At 48.2% G+C, this 20,934-nt stretch overlaps 1 long non-coding RNA gene across 1 annotated transcript in view; it reads left to right on the top strand.

Annotated features, from left to right (window-relative positions):
- The first annotated feature begins 9,142 nt into the window (after positions 1–9,142).
- The window catches only part of LOC115031518 (uncharacterized), a 38,663-nt gene continuing 26,871 nt past the window's right edge, over positions 9,143–20,934 (top strand). The window contains exon 1 of the long non-coding RNA XR_003837161.2: positions 9,143–9,773. This is a non-coding gene — a long non-coding RNA (uncharacterized LOC115031518). The remainder of the gene's footprint in view (positions 9,774–20,934) is intronic.

Below are 20,934 nucleotides of genomic sequence, written 5' to 3'. Positions count from 1 at the left end.
GCATCTTTTCTGAGATGTGACTCCTCTGCCGCCAGCAGATGTGGGTGTTTCTCGGCAGGCTGTGTTTACAGTGTCCTCCCATGCTCACAGACGTTCCACAGTCAAGGCCATGTAGCCATCCACCCTCTGCTCCCACCCTCTGCAGCTGACAGAAAACTCCCACAGCACTGTCTGTTTTAGACACTGCTAATGTCTCAATCTAGCATCAGGCTCTTCATGCCTGCCCTAGCTGCTCAGATGCAATGATACAGTGTGAAGATCACGAGAGGCATGTTTGAGCAGAACCTATCTGGGAAAGGGTAGAGAGACCCAGAATGTTACAGCCATGTCCCCTCCCATCATCCTGTCTGTACACACCATTGCTGAAGATGTTGGAACTCAGAGAGAAACTACATGCATTTAGTTACCTTCAGCAAACTGTGGAAGGGCGGCATTCAAAGACGGGTATGGTAGGCTTCCTGGTGACAATGGGGGTAGGGTGTTGGCTTTCCCTCGCAGTTAGTCTCTAGCTTCACCATTATCTAGCTTTTATTCTTTCAAGAGTGAAATTCCAGCTGATTCCAAAAGGTCCATAATTGCAATTTAATGTCATCACACTGAACTGATGTTTTTGAAAGCTTGGAACAAATCCACCAGTTCTTCGAGTTGACTCCCCAGAGGACAGCTCTGACAAGCTTCCTCTCAGGTGCACCTCCATGCCTCCATAGTTGCTCAGGCAAGGGGTTGTGGTGATAACCCCCTAACCCTCCCTTGAAGACTTCCTTGATACCCAAGTCTCTGCTATACATTCTGAGGAATAAAACAAAGGACTATAGTTTGTACCCTACATAGTGTTTAGTTGGGTTGTAAATGATCTGCTAACAACAAATGTTGTGACCAAAGGCAGGTTAGTCAAGCCTCCCTAGTCTCCTCTTTGTTCCTTCAGAGCTTGATGATAAACAGAATCTATTTATAGTTACTGAGGGTTTACGCAGGGCCAAGGATTTAGATTGACTGGCATGCCTTTGAGTTGCCTGATAAATTAAGATGAAGAGTTCTGTAAGCATAAAATAGTTGCTGTCTAGAATTTTGAGACATTTTAGACTGTTGAACCTTTTGGTAGCCCTGGGCCTGTTCGTTTGAACCCATTTAGCCAATTCACAGGACTAACTAGCATACTAAACTCTCCCCGGCTCTGTAAGACCATCATTAGACTCTGAGTCAGCATTCTGACAAGCCACAGCAGCGTGCTTAACGAGTGGATTGGATGTGCAAAAATGGTTTGCCCACTCATTAAGGAGCTCCTCCTCATCTCAGGAAGCATCCCTTTCCTGTGGCTGTTTCCCAGTGAGCCAGTGTGAAACACAGCACGCACCGGTCCTCTGCCTGGGCTCAGACCCTCTGTGCCGCTTCTCGTGGGTTTGTTGTCTCCAGTCTAGCTGCCAGGTTGTGTGTGGTCTCTTACCCTGATATCTGTCAGTTCAAACTGGTAGACTGAGTGTGATCTTTTGATTTTTCATGGGCTTGCAAATTCATGAGCCAGCTCTATTAAAGCCGTAAGGGTTGATCATACAGGCTGTGGATGCAGAGGACCAGAGAGAGGCCAATCTCTTAGTCATCTCTTTTGACTTCTCAGGACCCCTAATTCTTTTGAAATTCAAATCAGACCTATGAACAGACATCCACATATGGAGACACTCCTAAAATGCACAAGAAAGCAGAATCAGATGGGTCTAGAATCTCAGAGGGAAAGGGTGAAGTTGAATGAATGCTGAGTGGGACTAGGCTGGCAATTGGAAGGGAAAAGAAAGAGGAAGTTGGATAGGAAAGAAGAGGAGATGGGAGAGGATAGGAAAATAAGGAATGCCCTGGGTGGTAAAGTTGGTGTTATGTAGAGGATGAGAAGAGGAGTCCTGTTATCCCCCAGGCTTCCCCAGGCTGGTGGGAACAAGGTGGTTCTGCTTTTGTTTCATTTTTTAAAAAAGGATTTATCATCTTTTTAGATCATATTTTTAATTGCGGGTGTGTGTGTGTGTGTGTGTGTATGCACGTGAGTGCACGTGAGTGTTGGTGCCCTTGGAAGCCAGAAGCATGGGACCCTCTGCAGCTGGAGTTTCAGACAGTTGTGATCCACTTGATGTGGTTGCTAGCAACAGAGCTCTGGTCTGCAAAAGCAGTGTATACTCAACCACTGAGCAAGACATTTCTAAAACACTCACCTATTCATATGCCCACAACCACCACCCACTATTCATCCATCAATTCAGCCACTAACCCACCTGTCCATCTATTCATCCCTCCACCCATCTACCTTTCCATCCCATCCCATCCCATCCCATCCCATCCCATCCCATCCATCCACCCACCCACCCACCCTCCTGCCCACAAGACAAATGTTCACTGAGCATTCATATACTCCATTCTCTTCTAAGTACAGAGCCTAAGAATATGAGAAAATCCTTATAGCAAAGAAATGCCTCTTGCAACTTGAGTAAAAACTCGAGTATGGGATGGAAGAGTTGAGAAAACAGATGATAGTATGAGAGCCCATGGTGGCTATTTATGGTTGTCAACTTGACTACATCCAGAATGAACTAAAACCCAAATGGCTGGACACACCTATGAAGGATTTTTTTCTTAATTAAATCGTTTGAATTAAGAATTGATCCACTTCTCACCTGGATCTTTGAGGAGGGAAAGATGCACCTTTGATTGACTCACATCTTTTGAGGTTGGAAGATCCACCTTTAATCTGGGTCATGCCTTCTTCGGGCAGCCTGTATAAAGGCCCCGGGAGAAGGAAACTTGCTTTCTCTTTGCCAGCTTGTTCCTGCCCTCACTAGGAAGTCCATTCCTTCTCTGGGCTTAGAATAACTTTTTCAGTAGTTCTGCGTATATTGAAGACTATCTGAGACAGTCAGTCTCATAGATTGAACAACTTCTGGAATCTTGGGACCTCAAGATTGGGTTCCCAATGGTACTAACAGAGCCCCCATCTTACTTTATGACATTTCCATGTATGCATATAGTGTACTCTGAGCCATTATGCCCATCACCTGGACTTGAAGACAACATGGAGGTGTGAAGCCTTGGGTTCAGGTATTAGAAGCCGAACCAGGTACCCATGCTTACCCTCTTCACACCTTGCTTTTACCTGCCTGCCCATGCACAAGTCGCTCTTTTAATTACTACTTCTCATTGGCTTCTGGCCTGACTCCCATGTCAATAACCAATCCTGTTCTCTCTTGAGACTCTGAATCCACTTCCAGAGACACACAGCAGTCAGTATGGAACATCTGTGATGAGAGCACTGCACAGACTGGTGGTGAAGTAGCATATGGGGTGCTGCTGCAGTCTTCCAGCTCACACTATTAGAACAGAGGAGACCTAGTCATGCCCTACCCTGGATTTTTCATGTCCAAGAAAGTTCAGCATTCCAGCTTGGCTGACATAGGCAGACTGAGGATTAAGATTCAAATAGATAGCTGGATATAAATTCTTAGCAAATATTAGTAAATTTTGCTGATGGAAACCAGGCCCTTTGGTAGGCAATGGGCATGGGGACGTTTATATCTTCAGCTCTCACTTGAGATTTCAGTATGTGTGTTTGAGTGGGGGTGGTAAGGGGGAAGTGGAGAGGTAATAATGAATAAATGAATGAAAGAATGAATGAGATACCCACTCCACTCCTGCTATCTGGACACATCCGGTCTTTCCCTTTACTCCATGTCTTGGGATCTGACTTAGGTGAGAAATTTTTATTTCTGTCAGTTCCAGCTACATCTTTCTGCTTGGCAGCTAGGTACCAAACCACTCTGTGAAAGGGAGACAGCTGAGCAAAGCCACTCTGGTTTCAAGATAATACCCGGGGAAAACAAGACACTAGAGTCATCCCCAGATGGGTGAGCCTGGGGAAAGATACATCCTTTTCTAGTTTCTGAAGGCCTGGCTGAGACATAGCCCATGCACTCCTTTTCAGTGGGTCCAAGAAAGCAGACACCGGTCTTCGCATAAAGATTTGAGTTTGACGTTGGGAAGCACGCTCCAAACCTCGGAAGGTGCTCAGGAATTTGCTTCAAGAAGGTGCTGAGTACTCTTCAGTGGCAATCAAGGAGCTCCGCCTTGAGGGAGACTTCACACAGTCTGGACAGCTCCCTGGCGGGCTCCTGTCTGGGGAATTTCGAATTTGGAGGGAGCTGCCTAGGTTCTCTGAGAGGTTACCTCTTCCGGTTCTCCAGTCTCTCTCTTTCTTGAATTGTCAAAAATAAGTGCTCACATACAGGTGCTAATAGAAGACCCCACCCACCCACCCCATCTCCAGAGGGGCCTTGTCTGTCTTTCCAGTCCCGGGGCGGGGGGAGAGACTCCGGACCCTGAAAGGGGACCAGAATGGCGAGGCTGCTCATTGGTTGTGAGGCACCATGTGAACTGCACTGGTTGGCTGGGGGAAGGGAGGAGGAGGCGGTTTCCCGGGTAACGGGAGGGCAAGGAGCGGCTGTAGTGGCAGCGCTGGGGCTGAGGAGCGCTGGTCCGAGTACAGAGCGATACAGAGCAAGACTGGCTGGAGGCTGTGGCTTCGGAAGCCGGCGTGGGCACAGGTAGGACCCTGCGCTGCTTCCCTGGGGTCAAGCCTGGCTGGGCTGCCCGCTAGGACCGGCCTGGGGAAAGTTTACTGCCCAATTGGACTGGCAAAAAGAAGAGGACTTGAGGATGCTCTGGGTGGGCTTGGAGATCTAGGCAGGGTGGGGTTGCAAAGGGGTAGGGGCTAGGATAGGAGACCGCACCCTTACTCCAGGACCTTGAAGTAGGGGCTACGAGCCTGTAAAGGAACCGAATTGCATCACAGAGATCTCACAGGAGGACGCTCAGCCACCCGTACAAGCAGGCCAGCCAGTCTATCCACCCTTGTTTAGAGATGATCTGAGAAACTTCCCCAGCAGATGCCGGGCTAGCTGCGCTGCACCGTCAGACCTTGGTTATGAGCTCCGCTGTACACTTTCTCAGGCCTCTCGTGAAATTGTGCACACCTCCATCTGGAGTGGGCGTGTGCCCCTCTCAGTGTAAGCGTCCAAAGCAGCTTCCCATCTCCCTGCGCGTGTTCTTGTGTTTTTGAGTGCTCTGCGTGTCTCTGTTCCTACTCTGTGATTGTCTCTGGGTGTGAGCAGGCGTGAGTCCCTTCTTATTTGTTATATTTGTGTGGGCATCTGCAAACACTCTCTGAGGTGGTGTGGGACTGAGTATCACTGGTCCTGGCTTTTTCTGTTACAGTCTGTGTTTTCTCTCTGTCCTTTCTGTGTGCTCGTTTTGGAGTATGTTTGAGGGTGGTTTTATGTCGGTGCCTCTTTTTCTGGCCACATTTGTCATCAAATATAGGTCTGGCACTCATCTGTGCATCTCTCTCTCTCTCTCTCTCTCTGGATGTGTGTGTCCCTGTGTGTGATCCGAGCAGCTGTGTGTGTGTGCGCGCGTGTGTGCTCGCGCAATGCCTGTATATATCTTGTGTCTCTCCTCTGCCTTCTAACTGGGTCTTCCCATGTCAGCAGGAGAATGGGGGTAGGCTGGTGGGAGCCTGAGCTGGGACACCAAGCCAGGCTAGGTACTGTGGTTCTCTCTCATACACTCTGCTCCTGGCAGCTGCCGGCTACAGGCAAAGGCGGCTAGCAAGCTAATGGGGTTGGGGGGAGGCGCCCGAGCACTGGAGCCCAGGCCCTGTGGGGGTACATCCGCCCAGCCAGCTCTTTTCTTGCAAGCAAAGGGACTTCAGTGGCAGCAGCAGAGGCAGCCTGCACGGCCCAGCTGGAGCCCTAGTGACTTATTTTTGTGTGCGATCCTTTTTTTTTTTTCTTGAGGAAGAGGCGCAAGCATGCTCTGCTTGCTGGCTTGCTCAGATAAAGGCACGGGGGTTGGCGGCTGGGTCAATCATCTGGCAAAAGTGCTTGGCACACAGACTTCTTTGGAGCATCCTGCCCGCACCCTAAGTCTCAAGCCCACCATAGCTCCTTGGTACTCTTTCACACACCTCGGCAACTTGTCTATCACTCAGTTGATAAAGGGCTAGGTCTGCACGAAGCACCCCTGGTTCTCTTATTGGCACGAGGAAGCAAATGCTGAATTAGGGATTCCCTTATAATATGGCATGGGTCAGGCATCCCTTTCACATCCCTCTGCCTTCGGTGCTGGCTGGAAATCAGAATCCAGTGCTGCTGCAGGGACACAGGAGATCAAACGGATAGTGCCCGGTTTTGAAAATGTAGGAGAAGTATGCAAAATGTGGGAAATAAACTCAGGCTTTAGCATCTCAGCAGGAGTGAGTCCAGACTGGAAGCCTTAACTTGCTGCTGTTTGGCACTGGAATCCCATTGGCCATTCACTGGGACTGGGGCTTCCTACAGTAAAGGACCTCAGTAGTACTCTGAGGGAATCGTTTTCTTAGAGACTAGACCCTGCCTTGTACCTGGTGGGTTGAACCTGAAAAACAGCCCTCTATACCCCTGTTTCGATTGTTCAAAAGGAAGAAGTAGGGATAGGTCTGTAATGGGAAACTGGAGCTCTACAGAGTCTATTTTGGGTCGAATGTTTGAATTATCTGCAATATGACTAGGCTTGTATTGTGGGCTTCTGGATCATGGAGCTTGCCCACAAGGCTCCCTAGCTTACCTGTTGGTACCTCCTGGTCCAGGCTTCTCCTCCTGTGTGTCCTTCCCACCTTCTACCTCCACTACACCCCTTGCAGAGGCTGACTGGCTAATGCCTGGCTGACTCGTGGCACAGAGGTGCGAGTGCTGAACAGCTACATTTCAGGATCAATCCAACAGGCGCATTCACTTTCTAACGATCCAATTAACGTTCTCTCAGTCCTGCCTCCTCCTTGCCTCCTTGCACTGAAACTTCTGGAAACTTCTCTGTCAGAGCCCACATCGGACGTGGCACTGACAGCAGCATCTCCATGAGTGCTCTGCACCCTGGCACAGGAAGGCAGTGGCCCCCAGAACTGGTGTAGACTGTCTTCTAGAGAAAACAAAAGGCTTGCAGGAGGTGTGGCACATCTTCCCACTCCCCGCTGGCAGGGAAGATACTTCTGTGGTGACAGCGTCTGTCCCCCATGTGCTTTCAGGGTGTATGCTTCTGTAGGTGTGATGGGATGTGACAGGGTCTCACCCGGGGGAGGGCTGGCTCAAGCCTGGTGGAGGGGCCAGAGCTGTTCTCAGACACAAACAGAGGCCAGGGCTAGAGGAGATCCTTCTGGGCACTGGGCTTTTTTTTCCCCTTTCTTTCTTCTTTCTATTATTATTCATGAGCACAGCCAGGAGCTGTAAGTGTAGGCTCGGAACTAGACAAATGGCATCGAGCTTTCCAGAGCAGTTTTGACATAGGTGAGAATTTTCAAGCCAGACTTAAGTTCAGATTCCAAGCACATGGCTTCTTAACTGTCTTTTGTTTTAGGGAAGTTGACTGGCTGCTCTTGTGCACTCTTTATTTAGCATGAGGCAAGCTGACTGGCACATGACAAAGGGATTTGTTGAATAAATGGATATGTGTGTCAGTAGATAGCATAGAAGAGGCATAGAAGGCATTCGATGACCTTAGCAGGTCACATACTAAACAAACATTTTTCTTTAGTTATTAGCATCACCTGCACTTTGTAGATGAGAGAGCTGGGGCTCAGAGATGTTAAGATACTTGATGAAAGTCACACAGTGAGGCAGTTGCAGAGACTCAAACTCTGCTACATCTGCCTGAATCTTCTATTTAGGTCTCAGCTGGACATCTGGATAAGGTACTACTTAGGGAGAAGTTTGCTAATTTCTTCGGATTGTGCTCTGGAACTAAGGCTCGGAGGCTTGCCTTTGCTAGAAATCTCTTGGAGGGGCAATGTTCAGGGTGCTAGTGGGCACAAGGGGGCCTAGCTATTTCCTGGGTCCACGAAGAATGTCTGAAATCTTGCTCTGGGGAAGTCTTTTCTGGACTTTCTGCTCATCAATTCTTAATCCAAATCAGAAGGGGCAGTGTGACTGTCTGAACTCTGTGCTGGTCACACTTGTCAGGGGTGAACCTGAAAAGCCATACTTCCTTCCAAGGCATCTCTCCCACTCCAGGCTTTCTGATCTTGTGACAGCTGTTAGTTAAAAACTCTCATCTCTGCCTTTCAACCTGATTTGCCACTGAGCTTCATGGAAGCGTAACAGAGTTTGATGACAGGGTGACTTCTGCCTCATTTCAAAACGGCTGCCGGTCAGGACGGCTGCAAGGAAGGATCTGGGGGCTTCTGTCTTAGGCTCAGTCTGGCTGGATCTGACCACAGCTCTCCCAGAGGCAGGCACTGACTGAATTGAAATTGTTTGGTAAGAAATGTTGGCGGGGGAAACTTTTGAGTAAAGCTCTCCAGCATCACCCTGCCCACCCCACCTGCCTCTTCAGCCTTTGTCTCCTGAGGTGCTGATGTTTCGAGGAGAGATATTTGAGACTGTTGACTGAAGCATCCTTAGGATGCTTCTCAGACCCGACTCCACCTCTCAAACCACCCAGGGAAGGATGTGCCCAGGGAGAATGTTCTGAGCACAGGTGCTCGTCTTCTTTCCCCCTTCCGTGGCTCGCAGAGCCTCTGTGACGTCAGGCGGGAGGTGACTAGTGTCTACTCTGCCTGCTGGTTCTAGCAGGGAATGCAGCTAGTTCCGAGGCAGAGTTGCTTTTGAGAGAGATGTCTGTCAGATTGATACTGCACTTTCCCCTCCTTGTGGCCAGGGAGTCTCACCTGCCACACGCCATCTCCTACAGCTGTAGGGGTGTGTGGGGTGGGGGGTGGGGGTGGGGGGGATGTTGTTGCTTCTGGCCTCAGAAATCATTTCCTCTTTCTTGCCATCCCATTGCTGCTGTGACAGTAAGCCCTACATGGGTTTGAAAGATAACTCCTTTCCAGTACTGCCCTGCTTTTTCAAGAACAGGAGAAATGGGGGGAGTCCATGAGCTCTGCCCCCCACCCCACCCCAGCCAGGTTGCTTACCCATGGATGTGACCAGTGTTGGGTTCAGAGAAAGACTGCTGGCTGTTGCTGGGTCCAGGACTTGCTGTGTGGCTCCAGATGGCAAGCAAGACAGCTCAAACATCACACTTCACCACAGGCAAATCTGACCATTGAGCATTTTTTTTTCAGGTCTGGGTCTCTCTGCATGAAGGAAGATGACAGCCGGGAGGGGAGCTGCCACGGAGACAAGCACTCACAGGAGCTGTGAGGAGCGGCTGGCAGAGAGGCGTTTGTGGTGATTTATAGGAGCCAAGGGCTGCAGAGAGGGATGTGGATGCTATCAGCTCGGTGGATTAAATGCCCATTTACATTGTTATTGATATATAAATTATCCGTACCAAGCAGACAGTGAGGAAAAGGATTCCTTGGGCAGGAATGGGGCACATACCCCAGGATATGGACTCTTCTTTACCCAAATATATCCATGGGGCTCTTGTAAAGTGAGTTGCTACCCTGAAGTTGAAACCCTGGGCCTCATCCTCAACATGTCAGCGACAGCCTCTTTCATCCCCAAGGCATCCGTGGCTAGCCAGGTTCCCAAGTGGCTTTCAAGACGATGGCAAGATCTCTGAAGAGATAGCACGATCTCCTTTCTGGTGGGACCTCCTCGGGTTGTGTGCACAGGTCGCCGTTGTGTGGGGCACTTGGTTCTGCTGTGGATTTAAACTATCACCGAGGAAGATTTTATGTCTGGGAAATGGAATCGATTTCTGAGTCAAGTCAACAGCAGAGGAGAAAGCCAGTCACTCACGGCCTGGAAGATCAAAAGAGGGTAAGTGGTGGAGCTTGGTGTAGTGTTTGCTGCCTGGAGCTGGAGCTGTTATATGGAGTAAGAGCTGGGTGGTCCAGAGAATGGTGTTCACGGACCGGACCTGTCTGTGTTTCTCTGCTGAGGAGGAGGTGTGGTGGCTCCTGACTTCTGTGTCCTAGCTATGCTTTCTGCTTTGGATTGTTGGCGGTTAACACTTGAGATAAATGAAAGGAAGGAATATGTTACTGCCAGGACCGAAGAAGGCAAAGGTTTATATACAGTTTACAGAAGCAAACCGAAGTTCTGGTATCCTCAAAGCCAAACTGGGGTCCTTTGCACTTCAGTCGCTCTGGGCAGTGTGCACATTTAGCCTTTCTGGGCAATGGTGCTCCCGGCTAAGCTGGTTTTGTTTAAGGAATTTTCTGTGTTGTCTGCTGGCTCTTGTGTATATAGATAAAAAAAATGCACCCCGTGGACTCTCTTGTCATTTGAAGTGGCCCATTGAGTGCAGGCCACTGGCTGTGATTGGTCTGAAAGCCTCATTCACCCAGGAGTTGCATCTGCCAACTAAACTTCAACTCTTCTTCAAAAGTGAAACTCACTGGGGAGTGACATGCTATGGCTGATTGTTCAGGAAGGGAGCTGAGGCTGGGTCTTCATCCACCAGCCAGGCTGTGACCAGAGGCTAATCAGGGTTAGACTTGTGCGAGAAGGACCAGAGTCTGTGTTTGTCTGCAAACGATCCCCGTGTTTCCATTGAGGTGTTGGGAAGGTACTCAAAGTTGAAGGTACCCGAACTTGTGGCGTTCTACCAGGTGATGAGTTATCTATCATGTCCCCTCCCCTTGTGAATTTCAAAGATCAAGTTTCCTGGTGTGTAATATGCATGGCTTTTTGACTCATTAAAATATTATATTTTAGCTCTCTCTCTCTCTCTCTCTCTCTGCTTCATATGCTTTCATGCTGAGTTTTTTTTCAAAGAATAAAAATAAATTGAAATACGTTTTTAAAATACAGACACTGACTCCATTCCTAAAAAGCATAAACAAAACAAAAGACACTCCTGAGACCGGGCCTCTTGTGATTCAGGAACAATGTCCCATCTCAGGCAGCTGGGGAAGTGGGACTTGTTTTTTTTTTTTTTGGTATTTGATTTGCCAAGTGTAGAGCCTGCTCGACCTTCAGCTCTAGTTTCTATAGGAGCTTTCCCAGAGGTAGAGGGAAAATTGATTACAGTGAGCAGCCCCAGGAATGCCTGCGTTCCACTGAGTGTCAGCCAAGTTTGGGATCCAGACACTTAGCAGAGGAACAGTTGAGACCTCTGACACCATAGAAAATTTTAATTGGGCTGCTACACTAAGATAATGTGCAATTATGAAGGCTCTTCCTTGGCTAGGTGTAGCTGCTTGCATTTCCCATCTGTTCTTGGCTTGGGCTGGGTTGTTCCACATGTACCACGGAGCCTCTGGAAGGAGAATACAACCCCAAGTGAGGCTCGGCGGCAGCTGGGGTAACATCAATTGGTCATGCTCAGCTGACATTCATTTTAACTTGAACTCTAGCCGTCATGGTGATTATTAAATTTATAATGATATATGTAAGATCCATTTTAATGGCTCTCCATGCTCGGGTGAGCCCTCGCTTGTGCTGAGAAAATAAAGCTTAATAGAGTATTACATTTCATTTTCTACTGAATTTTCTGGGCAGAGGTTGAAACTTGGCTTAGGAGGAATTAGATTGTTTTCTCTGATAGGCATTGTGATCAAGTTCCACGTTGCTTAAGAGTTAAGTCTGGACTTCCAGCATCCTGCCACTGCAGTCGCTTCTGTTGGCGACAGCAGCTTCTGTTGTGTACATGTGTGTGTGTGTGTGTGTGTGTGTGTTTGTGGGTAAACACATGCCCCATTTGCATCAAGTGTGAAGCTAAACAAGCCTCCCAGCGTGCAACCTGGAATGTCTTGTCCACAGAGCTGAAAGGCAACTCTGCAGTGTATTGGCTCCTACCTCAAGTCAGCTGAGAACCCCTCTTTTAGGGGACTGGCTGAAATCCCACAAATGCATCTGCTGGGGAGCTGGGGAGCTGGGGAGCCAGAGAACAGGACATCTGGGGAGCCTTCACCAGCATGCACAGGGTACCAGTGAGCCTTTGTGGGATGAATGACAGGCACTGCAGAGGGCTAGCAAGCATTACTTTTGCTGTATTCCCTACTATCTTGATGCCTCTCCTGAGCTTGGTAGTAGCTTCATTCTGCTTGTGGGTTCTCTATGGATGGAGCAGCCAGTTCAGAGCCCACCTGGGATTTAGTCTGTGGAGAACCACATTGTGTGGGTGCACAGTGCCATGAACTGTGAAAGGAGAAAGCTAGGCTCACATGCCAACGCTGCTTTGCCCTCACTGTGTGACCCTCTTGGATCTAACAGAACCCAGTAATATCTAATTACAGGTTTAATGTTGAGATTAAGTGAAGTAAATGCATGAGGAGTTTGTTGTTGGTAGACATTTGAAAAGTGTGCTGTATATCTTTGGGATGGGTTGAAACATTGTATTACTCTTTTTGTTTTAGAGGTCTACTTGGGAATGAATTCGAAATACTCAAGCTACACTTAAGCACTCAAATTTAAATATTACAGAAACATATAGAGTAGAGAGGGTCCCCCCCCCAATTCTAGCCAGGAGCGATGACTGTCAACAGTTTGATCTATTCAGGTGTCCTACCTGTACCCTATGGATCATATGTGTCCCAAGGTAGGAATGATGCAGCCTAGCACCCTTTAATGTCATGTCACAATGTCACAATGCTGGACAGCCCTCAGTTACACCTGGGGTTTCAAAATATTTCTTTTTAAACAGTTGTTGGTGGTTCGTGTTCCTTCATAAAACAAAATCACATTGTATATAATACTTTAGGAAGCTTGCTTTCTTAACATAGTGTGCGTATTTGGCTCACTGCACACATACTATGCCCCTCCTTTTATAGATGGCTATGGGCATGCTAGCATTTCTCATGAATGTGGCCAGTAGAGTAAACACTCTGGGATTTTGTTTGGTATCACAAAGTTCCATTATTCTATCATTCATGCATTCCTCAAGGATCAAAGATGGGCCTCTCTACACAGCAAGCATGGTTCTAGGCTCAGGATAAGCTAGACAGCTGTGGCCTCCTCCTGTCTGAAGAGTACATGTAGAGCCTGTACTCTCTGATGTCACCTCCTGCCGTGATAGGTGTATCATTCTGTCCACTATATGCATCAGCGGCCAGTAGCCACAGCTGACTGTGGAACACTAGAAATGCGACAGGTGGGGCTGAAGACCTAGGCTTTCAATTCTGTTCATTTCAGGCAACATAGCTCTAACAGCCATAGGGCTTTAGTGGCTACCATGTTGGGAAGTGGCTTTCTGAGCAGTAAAGAACTATCAGATAACATTGTCTATTTGTAGACCTTGGTCTCTGGTTAAAAAAAATTAAAAAGGAGAGTGGGGGGGGGATGGGCAAAGGGGCAATGTGAGGGAGCAATAGACTTCAATTTTATGATAATTTTTAAACCTCCTTTTCATGAGAGGTATGTTAGATCCAGTAAAGCACAGGCCTATAAAGTTCCATACTGATGGATATTTTGGTTCAGACCCCTCACAAGCTAAAGGTAACGTGAGGTCTCTTCTTAAAAATCAGTTAACTTTTTAAATGCCTGTGAGCATTTTGCCTGCATGGGTTTATGTGTACGGTGTGCATGCCTGGTACCTGTGGGTTTCAGAAGTGGATACTGGATCCCTTAGAAATGGAGTAATTGATGGCCATGAGCCACCATGTGGGGCTGAGAACTGAACTCGGGTCCTCTGTAAGAGCAGCAAGTGCTCTTAATCACGGAGCCATTTCTTTAGTCTAACGCATGTCACATCTCTTGCTCTGAGCCTGTGGATGAGTTGGGCATAAGGGGCTGCCTCTCCAAGGCAGGTTCTTTGGGGGTGGGGACCTAAAGGTGAGCAGCAGCTGGCCATGAGAACGTCTGGAGGCAGCTGCAGTCACAGAGTCACAGGTGTGGAGCCTGTACTGGGGGCAGGTGTCATTCAGAGCTCACTAAGCTCATCCCTCCTACTTTAGCGACATCCCTTGATACCACCTGCAAATAGCAGATCCCTCTGCCTCCCTGTCAAATTCAAATCCGGTGCTGAGTCAGGAACAAGGCAGGAGAGGCCCCGGGGCTGCAAATCACCACAGACAGAAATCCAGTGGGTGAGTATGGCTGCGTGCTGAGAGTCCACTTACCCAGCACAGATGGGAGAAGTCAGACTTCCTGACAGACAGCTATTGATCTATCAGGGGGAAGGACTTTTGAATTGATTTTTTTTTCCTCGTCTACTTCTGCACAGAACTGTGTCCTCTGTGGCGGCAAGCTTCCCCATGGAGGGTGAATACTGAAAAATAAGCTCTGTTTCCCGCACTTCAAAGGTGCTTGATGACTGAGTAGTGACAAGGATAGTTTAGTTTGAATATTCTCCGGGCTGTCACCTTCTCCGCATGAAAGCTTCCCAGAGCCAGTTTTAAAAAAATGACTGTGGAGAGGGTAGACTCAGGCTTTATGTAATTAAAATGTGGCTGGCTGAACTGCTCTAGATTGCCAATCAGTGCCCTACTAAGGGGGCATAGATCACCAGGCTACCTTGCCAACTTTTCCTTGTGTTTGGTATAATCACAACCCTGATTGTCCTGTCACATGTGGCTGCAGCTTATGACCATTCCACCCCACAAAGCCACTCCTTTTTTCACCCTGTCACCCCTTCTAAGCCACAGTTGGTCTGGCCTCTGTGTCTCCTCTGACATCATGCCTGGAGAGTGGCATAGCATTGTGGTTAATTCTCTCCCATACTTTACCATCCAGCCCTGGCCAGATGACTCTCCCAGAGATTAGCTACCATCATCCCAGTCCGTGATTTCCCACTTGTCCCTCCCCAGAGGCTACTGTTCCCAGCCCCAACCGGATACTTTATTATACCATGTCCATCCTTCAGGGTTCCATGACTGAAGCTGAAGCCCTGCTAGAATCTTTTTTTACCTCAGTCTAAACCTGGAAGCACTTGGTGACATTCCTCAGCTGTGTCCCTGGTGGTATTTACATATAGTTTATAAGATGTCAGCACCATGCTAGGCATCGCATAAGTAGTATGTAGAGGGTGCTATGACTAAGTTCTTCCATTCTCTCTATACATCTCTCCTTTCTAGACTCTGATGATCTTTCTCAACAGTCCTCATGTTGACCCCCCCCCCATAGTCTTTTACTTATATGTCATAGCACCCCCTGCCCCACAAAGACTTCACTCCCAGGCTATGCCTCCTTTTCTCACAAAGGTTGGATCATCCATTCTAATATTTACCTTGTTCAGGAGCAGCAAGATAGCTGTTCACTGCACCCTCCTGGTTCCTGGATGTTTTCTCACATCATAACCTTGGAGCCAGACAGTTGAGTCTTTAAGGGAAGATGCTGATCTTGTCCATCACTTTCCCTTCTGGAGCACAGGCAGCTCCGAATACAACTTACTTAAAAGATTGAAGGGTGCAGGTTGCTTTGGATCCTCTTCCCCTTTGATGAAGTTGAGTTTGGTCCTTCTAGATGTAATATGCTTCCACTCATGGGTATACGGGAGAAAATAAGATTCAAGCAGATGTTCAGGGAGGTCCTGTGGAGGACTGGAGACACCTGATATAGTAGATCAAATGGGGTCTAGAAAGAGAGTGGTCTCTGAGCAGATGTACTGAAGCGCACGGGCGAGCACCCCTGCTTCTGTGGCTGGAGGGAGCAGTGGTACAAGAGAAATCTTGTTGAGCTGTGGGCAGAGCATCTTGAGGCTATGATGCCCTCTCACTCTTCTTATGGCGCACGTGCCGTGGAGCTTGCTCTGCATCCGTGGATGCATGGCACTGGTTATTCCTCCTTGTCACAGAGGAGACACAAGACCCACAAATATGCTAATCTTCCTGAGACTAGATGACCACATTTAGTGAGCTTTGCTGAAAGTAAATATGCCAAGAACAAGGAGGGCAAGTAACAGGTGTCAGGCACTTGCTCTGTGTCTGGGAGACGGCTCAGTGCTAGCATGTCTGTCGTGCACAACGCTTGGTGTTCAATCCCTAACACTAGAAAATAAAACAAACAAATTTAAAACTCCTACACAAGGAGTCTGAGGAAGAACTGAGGGAGCAAAGTAAAGGAAACTCTGGGTAGCTCCCAGACACAGAGCAAGTGCAATGTCTGCGAGGCTCTAGGACTTCACTGAAATCTTACCTTGTTGTTAAGTTTCTAGGTCTAGATTTTTAATGTGATCAACTTTATTTCTTTTTGCTGTTGTTCCTGAATACACACATGTGCAGAGATGTGTATGCATGTATGAGTGTGTGTGTATGTGTGTGCACATGCATGCACATGCCTATGCACATTGCATGTGTAGCATGCATACATAAGCACACACACACTGTAATGGGACTGGTCTACATGACATCATACAGGTATCACTCACCCAAGACCACGTCCACAGCACTCTGTAAGTCAGGTTCACTTGCCACCAACCTTCTTAAGGAGGTGAGTTACAGACTGGTGACAACACACACCTTCTGTGGAGTAATCTTTTTCCACCAGTGGACTGAGTTCTGAGGTGCTATTGGTGCATTTTGGTCAGGTGCAGGGTGGGGGGAAGGGCTGGAGAGTGGTAAGCTTGGTACCTGCCCTCATCCCTAGTCACCATTACCCATCCACTCAACATTTACTAAGTACTTGCTGTCTGTCATCCAGCTACTGTATGGTGGGCCTAGGTATTAATGTCATGGAGGTTGTGCCACTTGAACCAGTAGTGTCAGGGATATTAAGCAAATGTCTATCTGGTTTGGAGAAGCCAAGAAAGTCTCCTTGGAGCATAAGTGACCCAAAATATGTATGGAAGGGACTGAATGAAAAGTATGGTGGGAGGTGGGGGACTAAGCAAGCAGTTTCCAGGAAAGGGATTGCTCTGTGGTGGGGTTACAGCTGGGGTGCCACCATTATAGATAGAATCTGTCCTACCAAAATTCATGTGTTGAAACTCTAGCTCCCTCATCCCCACCCAATGTAACACTCATTTGGAGATAAGTCCTTTAAGAAGGCAATTAAGGTTTAGACCAGGTCCTAAGGCTGTGGGCCTCCTCTAATAGGATTTGAGTCCCTGGGATGTAGGCAAAGTTCAAGGCAATGTGAGGGAGGACGAGACGGCCCCTGCTGTCTGCATATCAAGGGGAGAAGCTGGACAATGCAAGCCCTTTACCCTCACCTTGCCTCCAGACTGCAGATCTTTGAGACACTGTGCCTGGTTTAGCTATCCAGCATGTGCAGTTTTGTCCTGGCAGCTAACACCAGCCGAAGAGCTAAGAGGGCAAGTTAAAGGTAATCTGACTATAACTGCCTGTTCTGGGAATGCCTTGAGGACACTCATCTGCACTGATGTCTTCCATGACAGCATGGAGCTCCCTGGGACACAATAAGAGATCCTGGGATTATTTAGTAATGTAGGTGAGGGCAGAGGGAAGAGGAGAGTAGGTCCAGATGCAAGGTAACTGTCCAAGGTAGAGGATTTACAGGATCTGGGTGTGGTCTATTTGTGTTCCAGGTGATAGGGTCTAGAAGTTAACTCCGCATCAAGGAGGATAATGACAGATAGCCTGGTACAGACAATCTCAGATAACACCCTCATAAACAACTCCCATGCCTTGGAGACAGGATCTCTCACTGGCTTGGAATTCACCACTTAGGTCAGGTTTGCTGGCCAGTGAACCCCAAAGAACCTCCTGCTTCTGCTGCTTCCCCAATGCTAAGATTGTAAGCCTGTGGAAACTGTCGTGTGTGTGTGTGTGTGTGTGTGTGTGTGTGTGTGTGCCTGTGTGTGTGTTCTGGGTGTTTGAACTCAAGTCCTCATGCTTGCAAGACCACTTGAGCCATTTCCCCAGGCTCTGGATTGTTTTTCTACTGCCTTTGGGGTACGCTGTGACCTGCACCCGAACCTGTCCCAGGAAAGCAACTGATACTGTCTCCATTTGGTGGTTGGGATACAAGAGCTACAGACAGATACATGACTAGCCAAAGATCACATGGCACATTAATAATCAAAAGTAGGTGACCCCCCACTCTTTCCTTTTCCCATTTCCAGTTACTTTCCAGGGAGTAAAACAGCCTTCCTTTCAGGCTTTCATTTCAGCAGAAATGAGTGTTTCTATTTTATCACTTTAGCTACATTCTCACTGGAGAAGAGGATTGGGTGGATTTGGGGGGATCTCATTTGGAAGGCACCAGAAAATGTGCTTTGTGTTGGAAGTTGAAACATAGTGCAGGCACCTCGTATATGAACACTCCTTTATTTACAGCTCACAAGAGTACCGTGAGGACCCCTTGACACATCAGCACTGGATTCTCTCTTGCCTTTCTGCTCTGCCCCCATGGACTTCCAGAAGCCAAGTTCCAGAGTCCTTAGAATGGAAGAGGGCGGGGGACGAGTGATGAGGAAGCAATGAGCAGAGCCACACCTCCTGCATCTTCAGCTGGCATCCAGGGTTGGCGTGTTCATCAAGCCTCCCTTAGAACTCACTTCCCCCTGCTGCTCAGAGCTGATCTCCTTGGTTCCTGCTTTAAATGAGCTTCAACAGTGTTTTAAATGAGAAGGGAAACCATAGCAAAGCCACCTTGGTTGGTTTTGTATCCTTGCCTACATAGCTGTGGATGTTTTATAACCTTTCCAGCATCCTTCCTCAAGGCGAAATTTAGAAATCTAGTAATGGCAGCCTGGAGAGGACCCTGAGACACTGCACTGGCCATACTTAGGACAGCACTTAAGTACTGAATAAAAGCTGTCATTAGCAGTACTTAGCACAGCATTTAAGTAGTGAATGAAAGCCATCAGAGTTATCAGGCTTGAACATCCCTAAACTCGGCAGAAACCCTATCAGTAGCATATTTGTGAGGTAACTGGGAATACTTCTGGTCCTGGGATTTGCTTTTGGTTAATTGTGGTGACACAAAATTCCCTCTGATTTAAACCTCATCTGCTGTGCATCTTTCTGAAAGCAAGCTCGTGGCCAGGCTCCTCTTTGTGTGACATTCCTTGCAGCAACACCCTTTACCCCATCATTCTGCTTGCCTCTTGCATGGAGACTGTAGGCATCTGTGCAGGTCTGAGACACTCCTTGTAATTCAAATTTCTGCTGCAGTGTGCTTTGTGAGTATCATCTGCTGTGCTTTATGGCGTTCCCTAAAAGCCAAGTAACGGGGAAAGTCTGGTTACCTGGGGGTCCATTCCAATTCATCAAGGTTCTCCAGAGCTACCCAGGTTACTCTCTCCTGCAGCTTAGATCAGATTCTTGCATGCCTGGGGTTTGAATCAAAATAATGACATCTCTGACTCCTATCCTCGGGGCATTAAATTTTAATCTTCCTTCTCTTTGGGATAATTAGAAAGAGAGAGAGAGATAGAGAGAGAGGGAGATGTGGGGGTTGGGAAGCAAACTAGGAGGAGACATGGATAGCAGAGGCCAAGTGGGGATTTCTTCAAGGAAGCTTCTTCCAAAATCAGGAAGCTCCTCTGAGGACTGGTGGCTGCACGCTGAATCCTTTTGCAGGGACAAAGGACTGGGCCTAGGGCAGGTGGCAAGAGGGGCAGGCCAGGGTGGCTCCTGACAGGGACCTGGGGCCAGAACCATGCATATGAACTAGAGAAGGAGACTGAGAAATCCCTTCAGGTGATCATAGGACTTGTCTTGACTAAGCTGAGTGAGCAAAAACCAGGCCTCTCAAAGCCTTGGTTGTTCCTAGGATCCACATTCCCTAGAGGACTGGATAGAGGGCCTTGTGAGGTCATAGTCTGCATCATGGTTATAGCTAGTTCAGCCCTCTGACCCCCAGCCCTGGTAACGTTACCACAGAGACAACAACCTGACCATCTGGGAACATCAGGCTCCCGTCGACTTCCGAGGCAGGAGGGGGAGGTTCCTTCTGGGCTCCTTAAAGGGTGGGATGGGTTAAGATGAGATGAGAGGCTCCCTGGGCGATTCTAAGTGCATGTCAAAATATTTCTCTTTTTTTCCATCTGTGGTTATAATTTAAAAATCCAATAAGCAAACGTCCTCAATTACACGAGCAGTCCTCACCGGAGGCTACAAAGTAGAATGGAGCATTGTAGCCCCCAGCCCTTGTACATCTTAACAAGCGTAGCTCACCTGCCACGACTGTTTGGGCTCACTCTTGCCTGAGTCCTTAGGTATTGTGGTGGTTTCTATATCAGGACATGCAGTACAGCGTTTGCCTTATAGCAGAGGATCGGGAGATGCTCGTTGAAGGAATGAGTAATGGTAGACACTCTGAATGGGGGCGGGTAACAAGAGGCCACCACTTTAGGGCTCCACTTGGATTATGATCTAGAGTTGGTGTCAAAACAATAGCAGATTAGAATGGAAAATGTTTCAGTTGCCCATGTGTATGAATGGAGAGAGGCATCTGGTCTGGGGGCCCTGCTTAGGTGTGGCTGTCTTACACTCATGGTCTTGCAAGCTGGCTTTCCTCTGCTACTGGCACAGATGTCCCTTTCTTTCTGAGCCTCCCTATGTCTGTGGTGATGATAACCTAGAAAGTCATTCTGTGGATGACGATGTGGGTTGACTATTTGGGGGTCCAACCCGTGGGAGAACAGTGGCTCAGATGTACCCCAAATGGGAACCATTGAGGAAACTGGTACAAAATACCTGCTTCCACTTCCACACTGTAGGACAGATCATCAGAATTGCAGACAGATGATGTAGCCGTTGGTAAAGAAACACCTAAGCTCTCCTAGAGGAGTCTGCAGAGCCAGGTTCATGGTGCTCTCTCTCCATCCCAGACATTCTGAGAAGATAAGAACGGCATTCAAGAGAATCACTCGAGCAATGAGACCAACTTCAGGTTGTCACTGGGTCAGACACACTCAGGAAGTGCCCACAACCAGGCAGCTTGAAGGGCTGGCTTCTCATGCCTCTGTGGTGTGGGGTCCACTTCCCTACAACTCATTGCTTCAGTCACTGCCTGACCCTGTCCCTTCTTTCCAACATCCTTTCTCTCCTGCTCTTTGGGGCTGACCCTCAGCAGCCCACCAGCTCTCATCTGCAGCCCACCAGCTCTCACCTGCTCCACCTTCACGGTC

Source organism: Mus caroli, unplaced genomic scaffold (genome assembly GCF_978045245.1).
Source record: "Mus caroli unplaced genomic scaffold, Mus_caroli_1 scaffold_8, whole genome shotgun sequence".
In the NCBI taxonomy this organism is placed as follows: Eukaryota; Metazoa; Chordata; class Mammalia; order Rodentia; family Muridae; genus Mus; species Mus caroli.
The sequence above is the reverse complement of the archived record's forward strand: the minus strand, read 5'-3'. Positions and strand labels throughout refer to the sequence as shown.